Source organism: Galeopterus variegatus, unplaced genomic scaffold, assembly GCF_000696425.1.
Source record: "Galeopterus variegatus unplaced genomic scaffold, G_variegatus-3.0.2 Scaffold3753, whole genome shotgun sequence".
In the NCBI taxonomy this organism is placed as follows: domain Eukaryota; kingdom Metazoa; phylum Chordata; class Mammalia; order Dermoptera; family Cynocephalidae; genus Galeopterus; species Galeopterus variegatus.
The window spans coordinates 126,534-146,048 of record NW_007729864.1 but is presented as its reverse complement, the minus strand read 5'-3'; the positions used below and the strand labels follow the sequence as shown (position 1 = coordinate 146,048).

At 37.7% G+C, this 19,515-nt stretch overlaps 1 protein-coding gene across 1 annotated transcript in view; it reads left to right on the top strand.

Annotated features, from left to right (window-relative positions):
* Positions 1–2,400: 2,400 nt before the first annotated feature.
* LOC103601489 (protein PRRC2C-like) overlaps positions 2,401–19,515 on the top strand; it is a 36,916-nt gene continuing 19,801 nt past the window's right edge. The window contains exon 1 of the mRNA XM_008585912.1: positions 2,401–2,578. The gene's annotated coding sequence lies outside the window, so the exon portion shown is untranslated. The remainder of the gene's footprint in view (positions 2,579–19,515) is intronic.

Below are 19,515 nucleotides of genomic sequence, written 5' to 3'. Positions count from 1 at the left end.
CTGGTTGATGTTTAGAAAATGAGGTTACATTTTCATGCAGTATTTGGGTGCCATGGTTTTCATTACATCAGGCTTATCATGTTTTGCAGTTTTACTAAATATGATTTTCTGGACCACTGGTGAAAAGAGAACAAAATTGTCACGTGCACATAAACATTTAAGAAACACTATTACTAAAAAAGTATGATACTTTCATTGATTCTTTTATTTTAACCTATTTAGTGCCTACAGGTTTATGGAATCAATCCAAGAGAAAGCTAGAAACTCAATAAAACTATTAGCAAATAATGCTAGGCAATCACAAAGATAATAGATCATGGTGTTTAGAGAATCAATTTGTTTTCAGTAAGAAATTAGCCTGATTTCATACCACCAATTGGCAATTTGATAACATTACCCTAAATTATTGTTTAAAAAGCAGTACTGTAAATTAAACGACAAATTTTCATTTGACCTGTCATGAAAACATTTTTATTATAACAAATTTATCTTCATTGGTGGGGTGTTAGGAGAGGTGAAAATAATCAACAACAAAGTCAATTTAAAAAGAGTATTATTTGGCTTTAGACATTGTACCAATACATGGAGATTTCAGTCGGATTTTCTCCAAGAAATTGGAAATAAGGGAAATAAGACTGTCCTCTGAGAGTTGAACGTTAAGATCACGTACAGTGGGTAAGAGCAGAAATAAGCAAAGTCATCATTAAAACACAAACTAGCCTGACCTAACTGTAATTTTATTTTTATTGAAAGAATATTGCTAAGAGGTTTGAGTAGCCATGGAAACAGAGAAGGAAACACGTACAGGGACACTTCGGGGTCAGCGGCCAGCCACGTGCTGTCAAAGAAGGAAGCCCAAATCAACAGTGCAGCAGGATGTCCCTACAAAACTGGAGATCAATGAAGAAAATTGCAACCATTGGAAACCGAGTATTCTATCTTTCGGACAAAATCATCTGAGGAGATAAATGAATCAAGAAATGTCTATACATAGACTTCCTTGTCCTCTTGGAATGTATCCTCATCCTTTAGGAAAAATATAATTTTTAAAAGATAATATGAACCTTTCCATGAACTTTTTGAAGTACGCTTGTATATATAACTCCACTGGTTCTGAATCTGTGCTCATCAAGCAACCTTCTTATAATGCCTTTGGTTTCCTGAGCAGATTGGGCTAGAGAAAAAATGCACTAGTTTTGCAATTCTAAGTACTAGGGTGTATAAATTATAGCTGTCAGAAATTAATAAATTTTCTGCTTGTATATGTCAGTCTCATGGCCTGGGTTAATATAAGCTCATCTGATTACTAGAGGTCTTCTACATTGCTCAAAAAGGTATTTCTGAGACCAGGACGCTCCTGACCAGATTCTAGAGGGTTGTAGGAAATTCACCAAAGAAGTGCTTTCCTTTCCTCTTGGGGACAGCCAGCAGGCCTTCCCTGACAATGACCCTGTATTAATCAGTCACGCATTTTCATTTCAAATGATCACCGGTATCAATGGGGAAGTGTGTGCCTGTGATTTACCTCTTTTTATTATTTTATTTATTCCAACACTGCTAGAATGACAATTCCATGAACATAAACCCAACTACTGATGGCGAAGATGGCTCAGACCAGGATAAGTGTCAAGGAATCCTTGGACTTAAAATATACTATACATAGTTCATAAAATGGGCAAAAGTTACCATTTACTACACCTCCACCATATGTTCAGACACAATATTGTCATTATAGTCCCTCACTTCCAGATACCCTCTTCTCCCGACCTTACACTTGCCAGGTAAAACCCAGCGTGGGCGAATCTAAGTACCCATCTTCTCTGTAGATGTACCAAAGGGCTGAACACTGCTGGATGAATCATATATATAAACTGAATGTTTTATTTTACATCCATAATCACAAACTCCAAAAGTGCTCTCAGCATAACATGCCAATCTTACTCTATTCCTTACACTAGGTTTATTTTTTCACTCTTGGAGATAACTTTTAAATCTTCTCCAACTCCTGTACACCAAGCCCTCTCAGCTTGTCCCCAACTTCACTGAGAACATACTGCCAAACTGTTGGTTGAACCAATTTATACATCCATCCAGCAGATACAAAAGCGCTTATTTCACCGAGGCATATCAACTGGTAATCGTTACCCATTCAAGAGTTCCTGGAGAGGTTCCAGGTTAAAGGTTTGCTCGCAGCATTAACTCTGACTGCAGGAACTCCCTCCGTCCAGCAGGAGACACCATTGCCCTCCACCGGGGCAGTGCTGCCACGGAGGCTTCACGTGATCCGGCCGTCTCTGAGCCGGAGGGCGGTCTTGCGCAGATTTGCCTTACGTACGCTGCGTCATGACGTAGTACGTAGGGGCTGGCTAGCCGCCATCTTGCTTCTTTTTCTCGCTCGCTGTCTCCCTCTCGGGAAGCTGCGAAAGTGCTCTGGCGGTTCGTCCATCTGCAGCTTCGGCTTTCCCAGTCCGGTGGCCCTTCCGGCCAGCCCTCTCATCCCAGCTTCCCCTCCCCCTTTTCTTGATCAGAGCTCGGCGGAGACCTTCGAAGTGCGCAGACTTGACACTCACCCTGGCGGGTAAGGAAAGCGAGCGCGTCGGGGCCGCGATCAAAGAGGGCCCCATCGGGAAGGGCCGGCGTGGGAGCGCACCCAGACCCTGGTGCCTGGAGACGGGGGTCGCGTGGAGCGAGCCCCGGATCCGACCATCTCCTTTCTCTTTGGTTACCATTATCTCTGTGTCTGGGGAAGTTGGTACCCGGCTCAGGGAGCGGGAAATGGGAGTGAGACCCGCCCCATGTGGTCTGCAGCGGGAGTTCCGCACCGGTCGGTCTCCCTCCCACCCAGTCCCCAGCTCAGGCCCTGCGGGATGATTACGCGTGTTGCCGGGTAAACGAAGGGAGTTTCCACTCCGCCAGACCGGCGGGCGCGCGATCTTTTTTCTAGTGGGGCGAGAAGCGTCCCCCAGACAACTCAAGGTCTCAGCCAGGGCCTTTACCGTCTACGTCTTCGCGACAGTGAGAAGTGGGGTTTGTAATGAGCGGTGTGGGGAGAATCCGGATTAAAGACCTGATTAGGTGAGAGAGGCTTTTCGGGGAATCAGGACCAACCCTACTTCCGCTAGGGAAGTGCTGCCCACCTCCAAAGGAGGTTTCGGGTAGTCTTTTCGCACTTAGGCCGCTCCATCCCGTAACGCGAGTGGGGGAATCAGGACCAACCCTACTTCCGCTAGGGAAGTGCTGCCCAACTCCAAAGGAGGTTTCGGGTAGTCTTTTCGCACTTAGGCCGCTCCATCCCGTAACGCGAGTGGGGAATCCCATCCGGGAGCTCACTGTCTTTGAGATAGTCTTAGTATTACTGGTGTTGTTGTTAAGGCCCCGCTTTAGTACTAAGAAAAGGGCATGGGGGCCAGTAAGGACATTGATGGAGTTATTCTTCCTTTGCACTGGAGGAGTGCGTCTAATTACTTTCAAAGAATATTCATTTGTTTTGACTTGATTTGAGATCTTCGAGGGTCTGACAGTCCTGTCGTTTGCTGGCTTCTGTAGCTACCCGGATTTCCGCATTGGCCGGTCTTCAGCCTAGGATCATAGATTCATACCTTGTTAGGGTACTAGCAATTGTACAGTAGGCTGCTCTGCTGTAAGATTTTCGTGGGAATGCACCAAAAGAATCGTAGGATTTTTGATTGTTAGTGCTTAACAGCTTTTCCTTCAAATAAAAATGATAGGGTGATATTAAATGTCCACCAGGTCTATTTCCAGATTTTTTTAAAAGTAGATTTAACCTTTCATATTCATAGTTAAGATGCTGCTTTGACTGGAGCCATTTTTAGGTGTGTGTCACAAATGCATTGCAACATCTTTTTTGGCTCAAATGCATTGATCCCCTAAGAAATTAGGAATAGCATATAGTTAAACAGTAATTTTCCCGTTTTCTGTAATGGAGTTTTCAGAATATAGGCTTTTTTTCTTTCTTTTTTTTTTTTTTTGAACTTTTATGTGTGGCTGTTCTCCCTCCACCATTATTTGACCTTTTACTGTGTACCAAGCATGGTAACAGGCCCTTTACCCACATTATCTTTTTCATTCCTACAACAAGCCTCTGAGGGAAGTGTTATCATCCACATTTTACAGATGAGGAAATGAAATCTGAGAGATTACAGTAGTTTGACCAAGGTCACATAGCAGTTGTTGATGGTACTGTATAAAATCAAACCAGTACTGTCTAACCCAAAGGGGATGCTCTGAGCCATCAAACTGCCTCCTTGTTCCTTGTAGTCTTGTAAACTGTAGTTACAAAAGGTACAGTACTGTAACATTGTTAACTGGTAGTTCTTTACCTTGGCTTCAGTATATGAACATTGTTGCATGCGAAGGTTAGAGTGTTGCAAGGTGTAAAAGATGGGTTATATCTACTTTGGGAGTGGCACAGAAGCTAATTTTTTGTGAGCTCTTTTCTGTTTAAAGGCCAATTGAGTGCTTAGAGATAATTTTAAACTCTGACTCTACAGTATCACATATAACTTTTAAATTTTTATGTCTGGTTTATGTTATTAGTAGAATATTCCCTTATCTGTAAAATGGGGGTAATAATAATAGCACCTTTCTCAAAGGCTTGATATGGGATTTAAAAAGATAATGTATGTAAAGGGCTTATTACTCTGCTCAGTATATAGTAAAAGGTCAACTAATAATGGAGAGAGAATGGTAGAATATTGGTAGAGAAAATACTCTCTTCTAAGCATTAAGTAATCTGTGTATTCTCAGAATGGTGTATATATTTCTTTGGATACTTAAGAAATAGTTTTTCTTTTCTTTCTCCTCCCCCCTTTACATTTACATACTGGATTTTGTTTCATAGAGATTCTTCATGCTCTTAGAGTAAATATCCCCGGGATGAGTATATTGCTCATAGCTGAAAATATAGAAGTTGTGGCTCCTTCTAGCTTCTTATCCCCGTCCCCACTCACCCTCCTTAATGATAAAATGTCTTTGAAGATTATATTATGCCTCCCTCTTACTCCAAGTGGTCTCCCCAACACTGCTTTAATTTGTAAGTCATGTAACTTGTGTTTTGGATGCTATTTATGTCATATTAGTGAAAGATATGGATTGATCATTGATAAAAGTGTTACATAAATTGTTACAGGGCTGTATTCTTATAGTGAAGGAGATCCAAAAGTTGTGTGACTGAATTATGACTAACATACTTTCATTACAGTAAGCAAGACTTGTCACTTTATGAATAAGGAAACACAATGAAAGCTTATCTCAGTCTATGTTAATTGTTGCTTAGAAGTGTGAGAGTTGATATGTTAGTTTTCTGAGTCAGGATATTTTAAATTCCTCAATAATACCATTGATGCATAAGTCAGAACATCTTTGTGGATAAAAGTATTCTATAGAGAGTGTAGCATTAGTACATTTTCTATTGTATGTTTTTCACCTAGAAAAGCTAAATATAAATCTGTCTTTTTGATGGTTACATTTCTAGTCCTCATTTTGCTGTAGATTAACAGAATGCCAGTCATGTTTCTGAGACTGCGACTGCATGTATTTGCTGGCAAATCCAATCAAACAAGGGCTATTACTTAGTTTCAACAGAAAACTTTAGTCTGGTTGGCAGTCATGGTTAACATATACCTAAAGAGTCTGAACATACGATAGCAATGAAGTTATTACTGTCTGTGTGATGTATTCATCCCCTTGTGGAGCACGTCTAGTCTTAAAAAACACTACTGGTTGTTACATATGCAGCATACAGTCTAGTAATTTTTCTATTTACTTGTCTGTGTTCTGGTATTATTCTGTTTTCCTTCATGAGACTGTTTCTATATCCTCATCACCTTGTATGGTGGTTGACATATACCTAGAGTTTATTATATATTACTGAATGAATGAGGGTTGGAAACAGCAAAAAACAGGCTCACAACCAAGGTTAACTGATGAATAGCCTATTGGAGCAAAAGAACATCATCATTTTTCCCCCTTTATTTGCCCATTAGATTAGTGTCACAAATAACCTTCAAAGAGTTCATGTCCCCATAATATATGTTGTGAGATTTATTTGCATCAGGTTTTCCATAAGTTTTAGCTTTATTTAACAAACGTTAATGATTCTTTTAATTTTGTAAGGCCCAGTGAACTGGAGAAGTATGGCTTTTGGTTCCCACTGCCAAGATGTTCACAATCTTAAGGATTAACATTAAAAGTTATCTTGAGGCCGGCCCGTGGCTCACTCAGAAGAGTGCGGTGCTGATAGCACCAGGGCCACAGGTTCAGATCCCATATAGGGATGGCCGGTTAGCTCACTGGCTGAGTGGTGCTGACAACACCAAGTCAAGGGTTAAGATCCCCTTACCGGTCATCTTTTTTAAAAAAAAATTATCTTGTATTCTTTAGATTTATGACAGAAGATAAAAACAAAGTTGTACAAGAACGTAAGGGAAATTTGGTGCAGAAAACACATATACAGAAAATTGTTTGTAGTACAGTTGGTTACAAGTGAAGGCAAGATAACTAAGAGACCAAGAATAATTGTAATTATTAATATTTGTTGGACATTTACTGTGCCAGGTTCTGAACTAAGAATATTGTGAATTATCTCTTTTAATTCATACTACAATAAGCCTAGGAAATGGATTATTTTATCCCCATTACACTATAAGAAAACTGAGATTTAAAGAGATTTATGTAATTAGTTTATGGTTATTTAGCTAGTAAGTGGTAGAAGTGGGATTTGAATCATTGACCTAGAGCCTGTGTGCTTAACTATGCAGTGGCCAGTGGTTACCAAACTTAGATCATTCACAGTTTTTGCTTTTTCTTCAGTACATTTCTTTAATTCAATTCACTGTCTTAAGTGAATTTAAAATAAAAAAATTACCTAATTATTTGGAGTTACTCCCCATCCCTGCCATGTGTTTTAAAATAAACATATAATTTTAAATAGTCCTTTGTGGACCACTTAAAATTATCTGTATACCACAAGTGTTATGTATTCTTTTGTATTTTGTAGTGGAACATAATTGCTATAAGAAATGAATGCTGAATAGGATCAAGCAACAGTTGCAGTTAATGAAGGCCGGAAGTAAAGAAAGTCTAGAATGGAACATTCATTAAACAGGAAATGGCAGTATTACAGGAATAGAAATATAGAGTATTAACTACATACTTGGGACAACCGTTTTCATGATGAACTGCAAAGGAGTAGGTTTATTTAGATGTAATGAGCTACCTAGGACAGTCTGGCAAGAGAAGAACAAGAACTGAATAAGTGTAGAAAGAAATAACTACAGAAATTGGGGCAGAAGAGAATAATCTAAAAGTAGGATTATTAGAACCACCAAATGTAGCAGAGTTCAGAAAAATATATGAGAAGTAGCCTTTGGATTTGGCTGAGAGATCCTTGGTGATCCTAAAGGAGTTTAGGTCAAGGAATAAGGGTGAAAGATTAAGCGGAGAGGGAATGAGTAGTGAGACCTCTTGATTTTTAGGTGTGTTGAATACTCAAAATGAACTCTGGACTAGGAGTTTAAAAACCTAGATTTAGCCCTTTTTTTCTCTTTGTGCCAGCTCTTAACTCTGTGGCAAATCACTTGGCTTCTTTAGGTTTTAGATATATCCATCTGTGAAATAGGGATAGCGCCTGTTTCCCCTATCTCAGAGGACTGTTGCAAAGATCACATTAAATGTGTTTCTGTATATTTTTTGAATTTAATATTCTTTGATGTCACATGATATCAAGACATGAGTTTGGGCAGTGTTTAAAGCAGAAAAGAGAATGATGAAAAAGGGAAAAGTGATGATAAAGGGCAGCAGGGGGGGGATAGGTTCCCTATGTGATTGGAAGATCCCTTCCAAACAAATCTTGAGTCTGCAAAATAGCAGATGGATGGATTTCTGGTTGGAGAATGGGTATCTGGAGAAGTTAATAGTTGATCTTCCTTCCTCCTTCTTTTCCAGTAAATAATCTGAAAGTACAGGATTGCTGTATATGGTTGTTGCAGTTTGCACTGCACAAAGGTGCCCAGCTGAAGGAGGCAACAAGAATGCTGTGCTTGCAGAGTTCTGTGTTCTAGTGTTACACTTCTTTATCTACAGCAGAGATTTTAGCCTGGAGACAGTTTCCTGTCTCTTTCAAGCTTAACATTTCTATATGTTATTTTAAAAAGTTAGGTTATACCTGAAACTACAGGGCTTTGGAAGCTAGGTCCTGTGAAATACATGTGCTTTATAAATGTTAGTATACTCCACATCTCCCCCATTTTATTTATTTAATAAAAAGAAAAAGAAAAAGCTATAGATCAAAATTTCACAGTTAAGACAAAAGCATTTTGTTAAAGCAAAGTTAGTATCATTTAACATGGCAAGTCCTTTTAATTTATTTCAGGTGGGGACTGATGATGTCATCGTCTCTCAGAGCTGTTGCATTGGCATCATTCCTGGTGCTGTGAATTGGGATGTAATTACCAGTTGTTGAAACTCCGGAATGGGGTTCTGTTCTGTATAATAGTTGATTTTTAGTCAAGAGAGTTTGTTGATATTCATCCATCCAGGACATTACTGCTTCCAAAGCATCTAGTCTTTGTAAAATTTTTTGGTCAATTGTAAATCTTTTGTTTAAGAACAGGATGTCTCATCCCAGTTGTAGGCACCCTCTTTAAGGCTGAGAAAATTTAGAGAACTGCTTTTGTAGACAAGATATTATTTCCCCCTTTACGATCAAAGCATTCCTCATAAAAGCATTGATGATCAATTTTTTGATTGAAAGGGTTTCACCTTTCTTTTCTTTCTTTTTTTTTTTTTTTAAGACCACTCAGTGCTGGGAAGGCTCATTCCCAGGTTGTCATGTCCCACATGGGGCGGGGGCGGGGGGTGAAGCAGCAGTTAGGCCAAATTAGGGCTACATGAAGAGGGGTTAGGAACTTAGACGAGACATGCTATCTTATAACTAAAGTTTTAAATTATATCTCGTTATAAAGAGAGAGTGAATTTTTATTGAATTTATGAAAATAGCCACATTGTCACCCTAGCTTAGGCCTCCTAGGGAAACTGTGCCTTCACCTGTCCCCTGTCCTCCAAGGCATCATTCCCTCACCAAGAGGAGTACTTGTATCTTCACAGAAGGATATATTTTTCTATTTGCACAAAGGCTCTATGGAGGCCAGTGGATACTATGAAAGGCTCCTTAAGGAGACATATTAAGGATACACTTAGAACAACATAAAAAATAATTAGAAGAAAAAGGAAAAAAAGCAATTGGGAGATTGGAGAAATTATCACTAAGGAACAAAAAACTTTGAACCTTTTACTAAGATAAAGTGATTGAGCAGTTACAGAATTCCAATTTATCCAGTGTATTTTAAAGATGAGTATGATAGCTTATTAAATATTTCTAGTAACTGAGAGAATATATATATATATATATATTTTTTTTCTTTTTTGTCTTTTTTCGTGACCGGTAACAGGATCGCAACCCTCGGTGTCGCGCCCGTACCGCGCTCAACCAGTGAGCGGACCGGTCTCTATATGGGATCCGACCCCTCGGCGGGAGTGCCGCCACGCTCCTAAGCGCCGCACTCTACCGAGTGCGCCACCGGGCCAGCCCAAACTGAGAGAATATATTAAATACCATACATAGTTTATCAAATTTCAAAAAGGAGAGTGAATATATGAGTAAAACTATACTTAATACAATTTAACCTTCCAAAGAAATGCTTTACAATTTTTCAGTTTCAGTTAAAATTTAGGTTTTTGGCAATGTGACTATTCTAGCTTGATCTATATTTTAAATAACTTTTTATTTTAAAAAAAGTAACTTTAATGTTAGGTTTAAATTTTATAGTTCTTAATTAGAGAAGCACAATATGAGAGGTACGAAATTACTTCTAAAGGTTAGAAACATGGAACAGATTGAGGAATTTTACTTTAACAATAGGAAAAGAACATTATTGAAATAAGGCTTTTGACAGAGGTGAAGATTGGTTATATATTGCCATATGAGTTTTTTAAATTTATAATGAGAAAAATTGGATTTTTTTGGTACAATGTTCTATGAGTTCTAATATGTAGATTTGTGTAGCCCTCACCACAATTAGAATACAAAGTGAGGAAAGATAAAATATCTCCCAACTGTAGAACCAGAAACTTCAGGCATCTTGAAGGCAGAGAAAGTATGTCTCCTGCTGAAGAAAAAACTATTGAGCAGGGACAGAAGAAGCCAAATACAGGCTACACATGCTAATTGATTGATTTCCTCACCAGAAAGAAAAATGTTTTGATTGTACATTTATATTTATGACAAATTTGAACACGGAAAGGATGAAAGTAGAAGGTAGGAGAAAGAAGGAGAGGGATAGGCTTACAAATCTCAAGACAGACATTTCAATAGTAGGGAAGCACAGCTAATGATTTGGAGAGTTAATAAGTTTCAATTTGAAATTCCAACCCTTAAAGGCAACTCTTATATGAAAGATTTAAAATAATTCATGATGCTGGATGAACATCTTGGAGAGAATACTTCTCTTTTTCTCCCATAACATCCAACATACTTGCCTTGCAAAAAATAAGATTGACTAAGAAACTATGCTTTGGTTTTTATTTGTAATATATTAGTTTTGAAAATATTAATTAGCATTTTATAAGCTTTTATTATGTGCTATACACTATTCTAAGAGCTTTATACCCACTTTGTTAATTAAATCTTGCAGTAGCATTGGAGCTGATATTTTGGCCAACAGGTGAGGAAATAAAAATGTGTCGAAATTAAGTCATTTGCCTGTGGTTACCTAGCTACTAAATGTTAGATCTGGGTGATAGATGGAATCAGTTTTGAGAAAAATAGTTGTATAATATGAACAATTTGGAAGTATTATCAACTGTCAACAGAATGCCTGGCAGTTGCCTCATTAAGTAATGGTAGACACAACAGCTTTATTTTTCTGTAACAGTGATTTTTAGTGCAGGAGATTTGATAGTTGTATTTCTTTTCTGATGGTTAAGGCTTTCTTCTTCCCCAGAAACTTAATTCATATGTTTTAGTTTCCAAAAACAGCTTGAGCCCTTCTACCGTTCTGATTAGAACTCCAACAGATTTATTTATATTACACTTTGTTATTAAAAATAATAATTTTTAATTTGCTGTATTACTATTTGTAGTACAGGCATTCAACATATGGTGGTATTCTTAACTTTACTGTTATAGGAGCAAATGTATTCTTAAAGCCATTTGATATCACTCTAGAATTACTAATTGATTATAATAACATTTAGAGATGAAAGAGACCTTAGAAGTTGACCAATTCAACTTCCTACCTAAGCAAGAAATATCTTTATAATATTTCTTTTTTTTTTTTTTTTTTTTTTTTTTTGTCTTTTGTCTTTTTCCGTGTCCGGCAATGGATCGCAACCCTCAGTAGGCATGTGGGATCCAAACCCTCAGGCGGGAGCGCCGCCGCGCTTCCCAAGCGGCGCACTTATCCAGTGCGCCACCGGGCCGGCCCCATCTTTATAATATTTCTGACAGAGACTTACCTTCTTTTTGCTTGAGTGCATCTGGTGATCATTCAAGTCACTCAGATGGTCAGGAGGTCACTCCAGTCAACCTTTAACAAGACATATATCCTAAGATCTTCCAAATATCCAAATTTGTATATACCTTAATAGCATTCAAACCTCTTCACTTTCTCTTGTACTTCCATTGTCTGCATTAGGATTTGGCTTTCTTTTAGAGCTCTTCCCCTGCTCCTGCCCCACACCCCACACCCCAAGAAACAGTTATGTATATCTCTTCACAAGAGTTATTGTATCCCCCAAAAAGAAAACAAAGCTCTGGGGATAGGGGCCCAGCAATAGGGGTGGAGAGAGATATCTAAGTTTATTTCCTAGAAGCCCCCTCTTTTAGAAGTATACCTCATGGCACTGGTTGCAAATTTTGTACTTCAGCAAAATTACAAATCACTTTGTTTCACAGCTCTTTGGGTTGCTTGGCAAATCATGAAAGAGAGTGCTATGAGTTTTATTTTAAGATAATTTCCTTCTGCTTATGGATGAACTGAACAGTTGGGAAGTTATTCCTTTCTATTGTGTAGTTTGTTAATGTTTGTCTTAATGAAGCCTAAAATTGAATGTAATACTCTAATATAGTGTGATAAACACAAAATTCAGTGGAACTGTTAGGATTGCAGATCTGTACATTAGATTTCTGTTAAAGTAGCAATTTCTTCTTAAGCAGTGCTGTCACACTACTAGCTGTCACAGAGCTACAGCCTTTTCATGTGAGCAGACTGGGTCTGTATTCTGCACTTATGAAATTCAGTTTTTGAACTATGATTATAAAACTAGTTATTTAATTCTGCCAAGCATTCCAAGACCTTTTTAAATCTTAAAAAGTTATTGAATACATTGTTATTCTTTCACATGTCTACTGTATATTATTTCATATGCCATGTCTGCTTTCCAGGTCTTTATCCAAGTTATTGACAAAAGACATTGAAAAGAAAAAGGTGTAACATATTAGCTATTCAGGCCACGTTACTTCATATTGACCACATTCTTTTTCTTCTTTTTTGTGACCGGTAAGGGGATCAGCCAGTGAGCGCACCGGCCAGCCATCCCTATATAGGATCTGAACCCGCGGCGGGAGCGCTGCTGCGCTCCCAGCGCCGCACTCTCCCAAGTGAGCCACGGGTCGGCCCTTGACCACATTCTTTAAATACAAAATGATTTTCCATTTCAGATATTCTGTGATTCTCATTTGCATTGTATTTATTTAAGGAGAAGTGTGTAAAGACTAGTACTTTTAGTAATTAATCTGTTTAAAAAAAATCAAGTGGAGTGGGGGAAAGGAAAGTAAATCTAAACTTTTTTAAGGATTTTGTTGTGAGTGCTGATTGACTTAGAACTGGGAATGTGATGAATGTTTTGGGGTTTTTTTTATTTTAATATGGACAATTTAGTTAGTATTTGAGTGATAAACAAAATGCTGTTTCCTGAAGTTAATACACCAATCCCTCCCTGTCTTAGTTCAGCCTGACATATCAAAATACTGCAGTCTGAGTTTTATTTCTCACAGTTCTGGAGGCTGGAAGTCTGAGATCAGGGTGCTAGCATGGTCCTAGTTCTGGTGATGGCTCTCCCTAGCTTGTACAAAGCCACCTTCCCACTGTGTTCCCTCATGGCAGAGAGAATAAGCTCTGTTGTCTCTTCTTATAAGGGCACTAATCCCATCATGACCCTCCTGACCTCATCTAAACATAATTACTTCCCAAATGCCCCATTTCCAGATACCAACACTTGAAGATTAAGACTTCAACATACAAATTTGAGAGGGACACAAATCAGTAAACCCTCCTCCACCTTTTTACCATCTGTGGTACATTCGTTCTTATTGTACTTCAAATGGCATTTCTAACGACTAATGGATACATTTGTTAATGGCGATGTTACTATGTTGTGTTGAAACTGTAATGTTTTATCCTTGGTAATTTACTCTGTATTGCAATGGAATAAGTTTTTGTTGTGTTTTGTTTTGGCGGCTGGCTGGTATCAGCCTCATGCTCTCACCAACTGAGCAACCAGCCAGCCCCCCAGAGTAAGTTTTGATAATGAAAACTTAATCGTTTAGAATCTCTTAACCTTAAATTGACGTGTTATTTGTTGTTATATACCATGGTTGGTTGTTATCTCTTTTATAATGAAATTTCAGTTCTGATTTTCTTATGATGAGATTATCTTGGGCTCTGGCTTTGAAGTCAGCCTGCATTTAATCTTGGCTCTACCGCTTTCTAGCTGTATGTGTTTTGGGAAAGTTACTTTATTTCTCTAAGGTTATTTCTTCATTGGTAAATTTTGATGATTTAGGATTTAAGCTCTTCTTAGTCCTAATCCAATATTTTTGCATTTGTATGTATTTATTTATTTTTATTTTTTGGTGGCTGGCTGGTACAGGGATATAAACCCTTGACCGTGGTGCTATCAATAGCACACTCTGAACTCAGTGAGCTAACTTGCCAGCCATCAATATTTTTATATTATACTACATCTCTAGAACTCAGGTTTTTAAACAATTTGGCTTCAAGAGACATTGCTAAGTTAGAGTGTATAGATTTGGGTTCCTCTGTATTAGGACTGGGAGAAATAAATGTTCAAGATTACTCAAGTTTTTAATTCTAGAGGTCAGGGGAAATGATTATGGGGAAGTTGGGAGAGAGGAACATCTTTGGGAGAGCAGATGAGCTTTTTTCTTAGTTTTTTTTTTTTTAATAATTTCAATCTTACAGAAAAGCTACAAAAATAGTACAAAGAATTTCTGTATTTCTCTTCATATTCCCCACTTGCTAATATTTTACCATATTTGCTATATAATTTCTCTGTGTGTCCTGCACGTAAGCACATACTCAGTAACACATACCGTGTGTGCTTAGTTTTTAATGTCTGCTATCTACTAACCCCTATCATCACTGGAAACCTTAAACTTAAATCACATGCTTCCAGTTTTCTCTCTTGGTACATTTTCTCTTGCCATTTTCAGTAAATGAAGAAAGCACTCCATAGTAAGTTTGACTCATAGTAAGCACTCAATAGTTACTATTTTTATTGCTACAGTTTTTAGTTAACCTTGCTGAAATCACCAGTCCCTTCTACTCTCCTCATTACTCTCTTCCAACTTCCCTTCTGTCTTGATCCATTCACGCTGCTTTAGTAAAAGACTTGAGACTGGTTACAATAGTATTCCCCCCTTATTTGTTGGGGGTATGTATTAAGACCTCCTTTAGATGCCTGAAACTACTGGTAGTACTGAACCATATATGTGTGTGTGTTTTCCTATACATACGTATCTATGATAAAGTTTAATTTCTAAGACACAATAGATTAACAACAACTAACAATAAAATAGAACAATTATAACAATGTACTATAATAAAAGTTATGAGTATGTGGTCTCTCAAAATCTTACTGTACTGTACGCATATGGCAACAGCTTCCTCGTTGGCAGACACACCCTTTCCAGTAATTTTTATATTTTTCAGTCCAAACCTATTCTTGAATCTGTGTAACCATTCCTTACTTGCAATAAATAGCTTGGTATGACTTGTTTCAGAGGATCCTTGTTGAAGTTTTTATATAGGTTCAATGCTTTCTTGTGCAACACGTTGCTGTCAGTTGGAATACATTTGTGTTCGTATCTTCCATCCAGAGGTTTAATGCCTTTTCCATCTTAACTAAGCACTTATCACAGACTGTGGCTATAACATTTGCTGTTTGGGGTGCAACAGCAAAACTAGTACTAGTTTCTTTTTCCTTCTTCACAAGTTCACGGATGGAAGATTTGTTCTTAGCAACCACAGCATATGATTTTCTTAAGTTGAGAGCTTTCACCATTTCACTTAAAGGGTACAGTTTATGGCTTCTGTTGGGCCTATCCAAATTGTCACCCTCACTACTCTTGCACTTTGGAGCCATCATTAAGTAAAATAAGCATTACTTAAACACAAACATTACGATACCAAGACAGCTGAGATGACTCCTGAGTGACTAAATGGACATGCTGGACGAAAGGATGATGCCTGGAGCAGTACAGCACACGATTTCAACATGCAGCTCAGACCAGTGCCCAATTTAAAACTTATGAATTATTTATTTCTGGAATTTTCCATCTAAAATATTCAAACCTTGGGTGACTGAAACTACAGAATGTGAAACCGTGGATATGGGGGGAGTACTGTAATTTATAAACAACACAAATTTATTTCTCATAATTCTGGAGTCTGGAAAGTCCAAGATCAAGGCGCTGGTAGGTTTGGTATCTGGTGAGGACTGGGATCTCTGCTTCCAAGATGGCACCTTGCTGCTGTGTCCTCACATAACGGAAGTGCATAGCTTGTTCTCTCATGGCCTTATCACCTTCTAAAGGCTCCATCTCTTAATATGGTTGTGTTGGAGGTTAAGTTTCAACATGGATTTTGGAGGGGACACAAACATTCAAACCATTGTACCTTCCTTCACGCTCTAGGTTAGACTTCAATGAAATGTTACTCCAGTAATTTTCCTGGTTTCCTCATCTCCCTTGCACCTGCCTGGCAAAACTCTAATCTCTGATTCAGTCCAGCTGCTTTTGGTGTGCTGCTGGACACTAGAGAGAATCTTTTTTTTTTTTTTTTTTTTTTTTTTTTTAATGCATCAACAAAGTGAATCAGACATTGGAAAGAATCTTAACTGCACAGACTTGAGAATACTGTATGTCCCTGCTATCCAGTTTCTACCGGGTTTTCAATGGTGCTTATCAATGCCTTCTTTTCCTAGTTGGCTGTCTTTCCTTTCTCCCATTTGCTTTTTAAATCTTTTCCAACTTCAAATTTCCAAACCTTATCTCTACTTAGTGGATGAGGACAGCATGTCTCTTGTTCATTTGTTCCTAGCGATGCCTGGTATATGGTAGGCACTGGGTAAGTATTTGTATAAGTGAGTGGGGGAATTAAACATTTTGAGTTTGAAGTTCTTTCAAGAATTTAAGTGATGTTTTGTTCTATAGACAATTAAAAATGTATAGCTAAAAATTGTAGTTTGAAGGAAAGTTTTGGGAATTATTCTTACTGATAATATTTGAAGCACTGAACAGTAGATGAGCTGACTAAAAGCCATAAAACACATAAAGATGGGAGAGATGGCAAGAAGGGATAGAAATGGGAGAGATGACAAGAAGGGATAGAAAAAAAAAGAAGTTGGAAGTTGTCAGAGAGCCACAGAAACCAAAAAAAATGGTTTACACTGAAGCTGTTTACCTTTTACATTTTTGTATGATACTTGACTATTATCAATTAGTTAATATACATTATTTCTTGTTTTGTTCAGTAAAACATTTGTTGAAAAAAATAAAAAATAGAACATTTGTTGAGTACTGTAGTATGCTCCTCTGGAAATGTTTGTAGTTTATTTTTAATGTTAACTATTTAAACCTGTGGGACACTACTGTATTTTCCAGGGGAACTAAACTATTACCATAAGAATAGTGAGGAAAGAATGGTAAACAGAACTTGGATACTTAGGAGCCCATCATGGCCAGAAAAATAATTATGTCATTTAATTGAATTTAGCAAATTGCAATTTGCTAAAGTATGGAGGCTAGTTTTCCAAATATACCAGATTTTAAATGTTACTTAAAATAATGTCTTCTATATTGAAAACTAGACTCTTACAAGTTTGGGTGCTGAAGGAATTTTAGAGACTGAAGCTAATCTCTTTTATAGCTGTGGAAACCACTTACAGATTTTCCCCCTATGGATTTTCAACCTATGATAGCTGTCTTTTCATGAAAACCATCTTTTTGTTTATCACTGTTCAGTGTCATTGTTTCATTTTGAAAGGTTGATCTTTATTATAATAAACTGTGCCTTCCAAATTTCTTTTGACGTTTCGGAAACAGTCTTTCAAAACACCGGCCTCTCTCCTCACCACCTCCCATTTTTTCCTTACTTTTTTTGTCAAAAAAAATCTGTTACAAGGTAATATATGTATATATGTTGTTCAGAATTTGGAAAATGCAGGTGCACATGTTTTGGTACATTCTAATTTCAGTGAAAAATGCTAGTTTCTTACCAGCATTGGTCAGTTAGAGCCATACTTCTCTCCCCTTAAACAGTGAAAGGGGTGCGTTATTCGGAAGGCTTTGTTTTTGCAGATTGACCCTCATCCCTTAATGATTTTGATTTTTAGGTACATAGTAAGCAGGACAGAAATATAAAAAGTATTGTTAACCTTGTTCAAGTAAAAAGAAGCTTTCAAAATTAAAAGTGATACAGGTAGAGGATGTATCTCTTTTGATCCCCTATAACTGTGCCAATTAGTTTTTGAAATCATAAGCTGGTAAGTTGAAGACGAATGTTCCTTATTGAGCTTGCTGTCTCAAGTGTTTTTGGATTACTTATTATGTAAATTATACCATTTTGTTACTTAAGATGTGGTTATGCTGATGCATGTTTTGTTTGGTTTGGGCAGCTGGCTGGTACCATGCTTTAACCGACTGAGCAAACTGGCCAGCTGAGCAATTGAGATTTTTGACTTGTTTTTCCCTCCAGTGGCTTTTCGTGGCATTTAGAATAACCTCAAGGCAGTACTCCTTATTATAGACTGTCAGGATCTGCAAAATCTGATTTCTGCCTACTGACTTCATGGCCTGTTTCTCCCTTAAGCGTGTCCTTTACACTCTAACCTTCTTTTCCTAGATTGAAATTGGTTTGTTTTTCAGTGGTTCTCAACTGTGGCTACATTTTATAGACACTTGGGTAGATTTTCAAAGAATATTATTGCCAGGCCTAGCCCCAGAAATTCGCTTTTTTAAAAAAAGATGACCGGTAAGGGGATCTTAACCCTTGATTTGGTGTTGTCAGCACTACGCTCTCCCAGTCAAGCTAACCGGCCATCCCTGTATAGGGATCCGAACCTGTGGCCTTGGTGTTATCAGCACCATACTCTCCCAAGTTTGCTATGGGCCGGCCCTAAGCCCCAGAAATTCTGATTTAATTGTCTGGCATGGGTCCTTAACATATAGTAGTTTTTAAAACCTACTTGAGTAAGTTTGTGCATACTAGGTTGAGAACCACTGGTTGGTTTTCCTTAGCTAATGTCACCTTTTCAGAGAGGTGTTCTGGACATTTACCATCCTACGAGTCCCTTTTTTCTCTTTGCTGTCACCCAGTTGGGTTTTTTCATTCCCACACTTTTGTTTACTTGTTTATTGTTAAAAGTTCCATTAAGGCAGGGGCATCATCTGTCTTATATATCCTAACATCTAAAACAGTTGACAGTTATTAGTTCTCAACATGAATTTTTTTTGTATAAATGTTGTCGAATGAATATTATCACTGCAGCATTAGGGAGGTACTTTCAGAAGGCTTGTTGCTGCTGTGTAACCTGTAGAGGATTGTTCAGCTATGTTATATTTCAGAGGATATACTAATTACTCCAGCAGGGGTTTAAAGGACATTAGTTTCATTATTAAAGGTTTTAGTATCCAAGAGCAAGGGCACACAGGAGAGCAGTAGATACGTTATCCCTTGGAAAGTGTTATAGATGTGGGTTCTTAAGCAAGTGCACAAAAGTTAGAGGCATTACCATACCATAAGCACCTTTAATAGTGGAAGGAGGGTTAATGACAATGATGTAATAATGCCCAGTGAATGTTCAAGTAGTTGTGTGCATGTGTTTGTAGATAACTTTTTCTGATTTTTATTTGTAGCAAAAAGCACAAGGCAGATAAGTCAAAAGAACTCTTGCTTATCAGCTATTTTTTCCATGCTTACCTGTAGCCTTTGTTAATATTCTTGCATATTTTAGATACAGTTGGCCCCCTATCTGTGGGTTCCACATCTGAGAATTCAACCAACTGCAGATTAAAAATAATGTATGGGGGTGGCGGGTATAATAACAAATAACAATACAACAAATAATGTAAATAAAATACAGTAACAACTATTTACATAGCATTTACACTGTATTCGGTATTATAAGTAATTT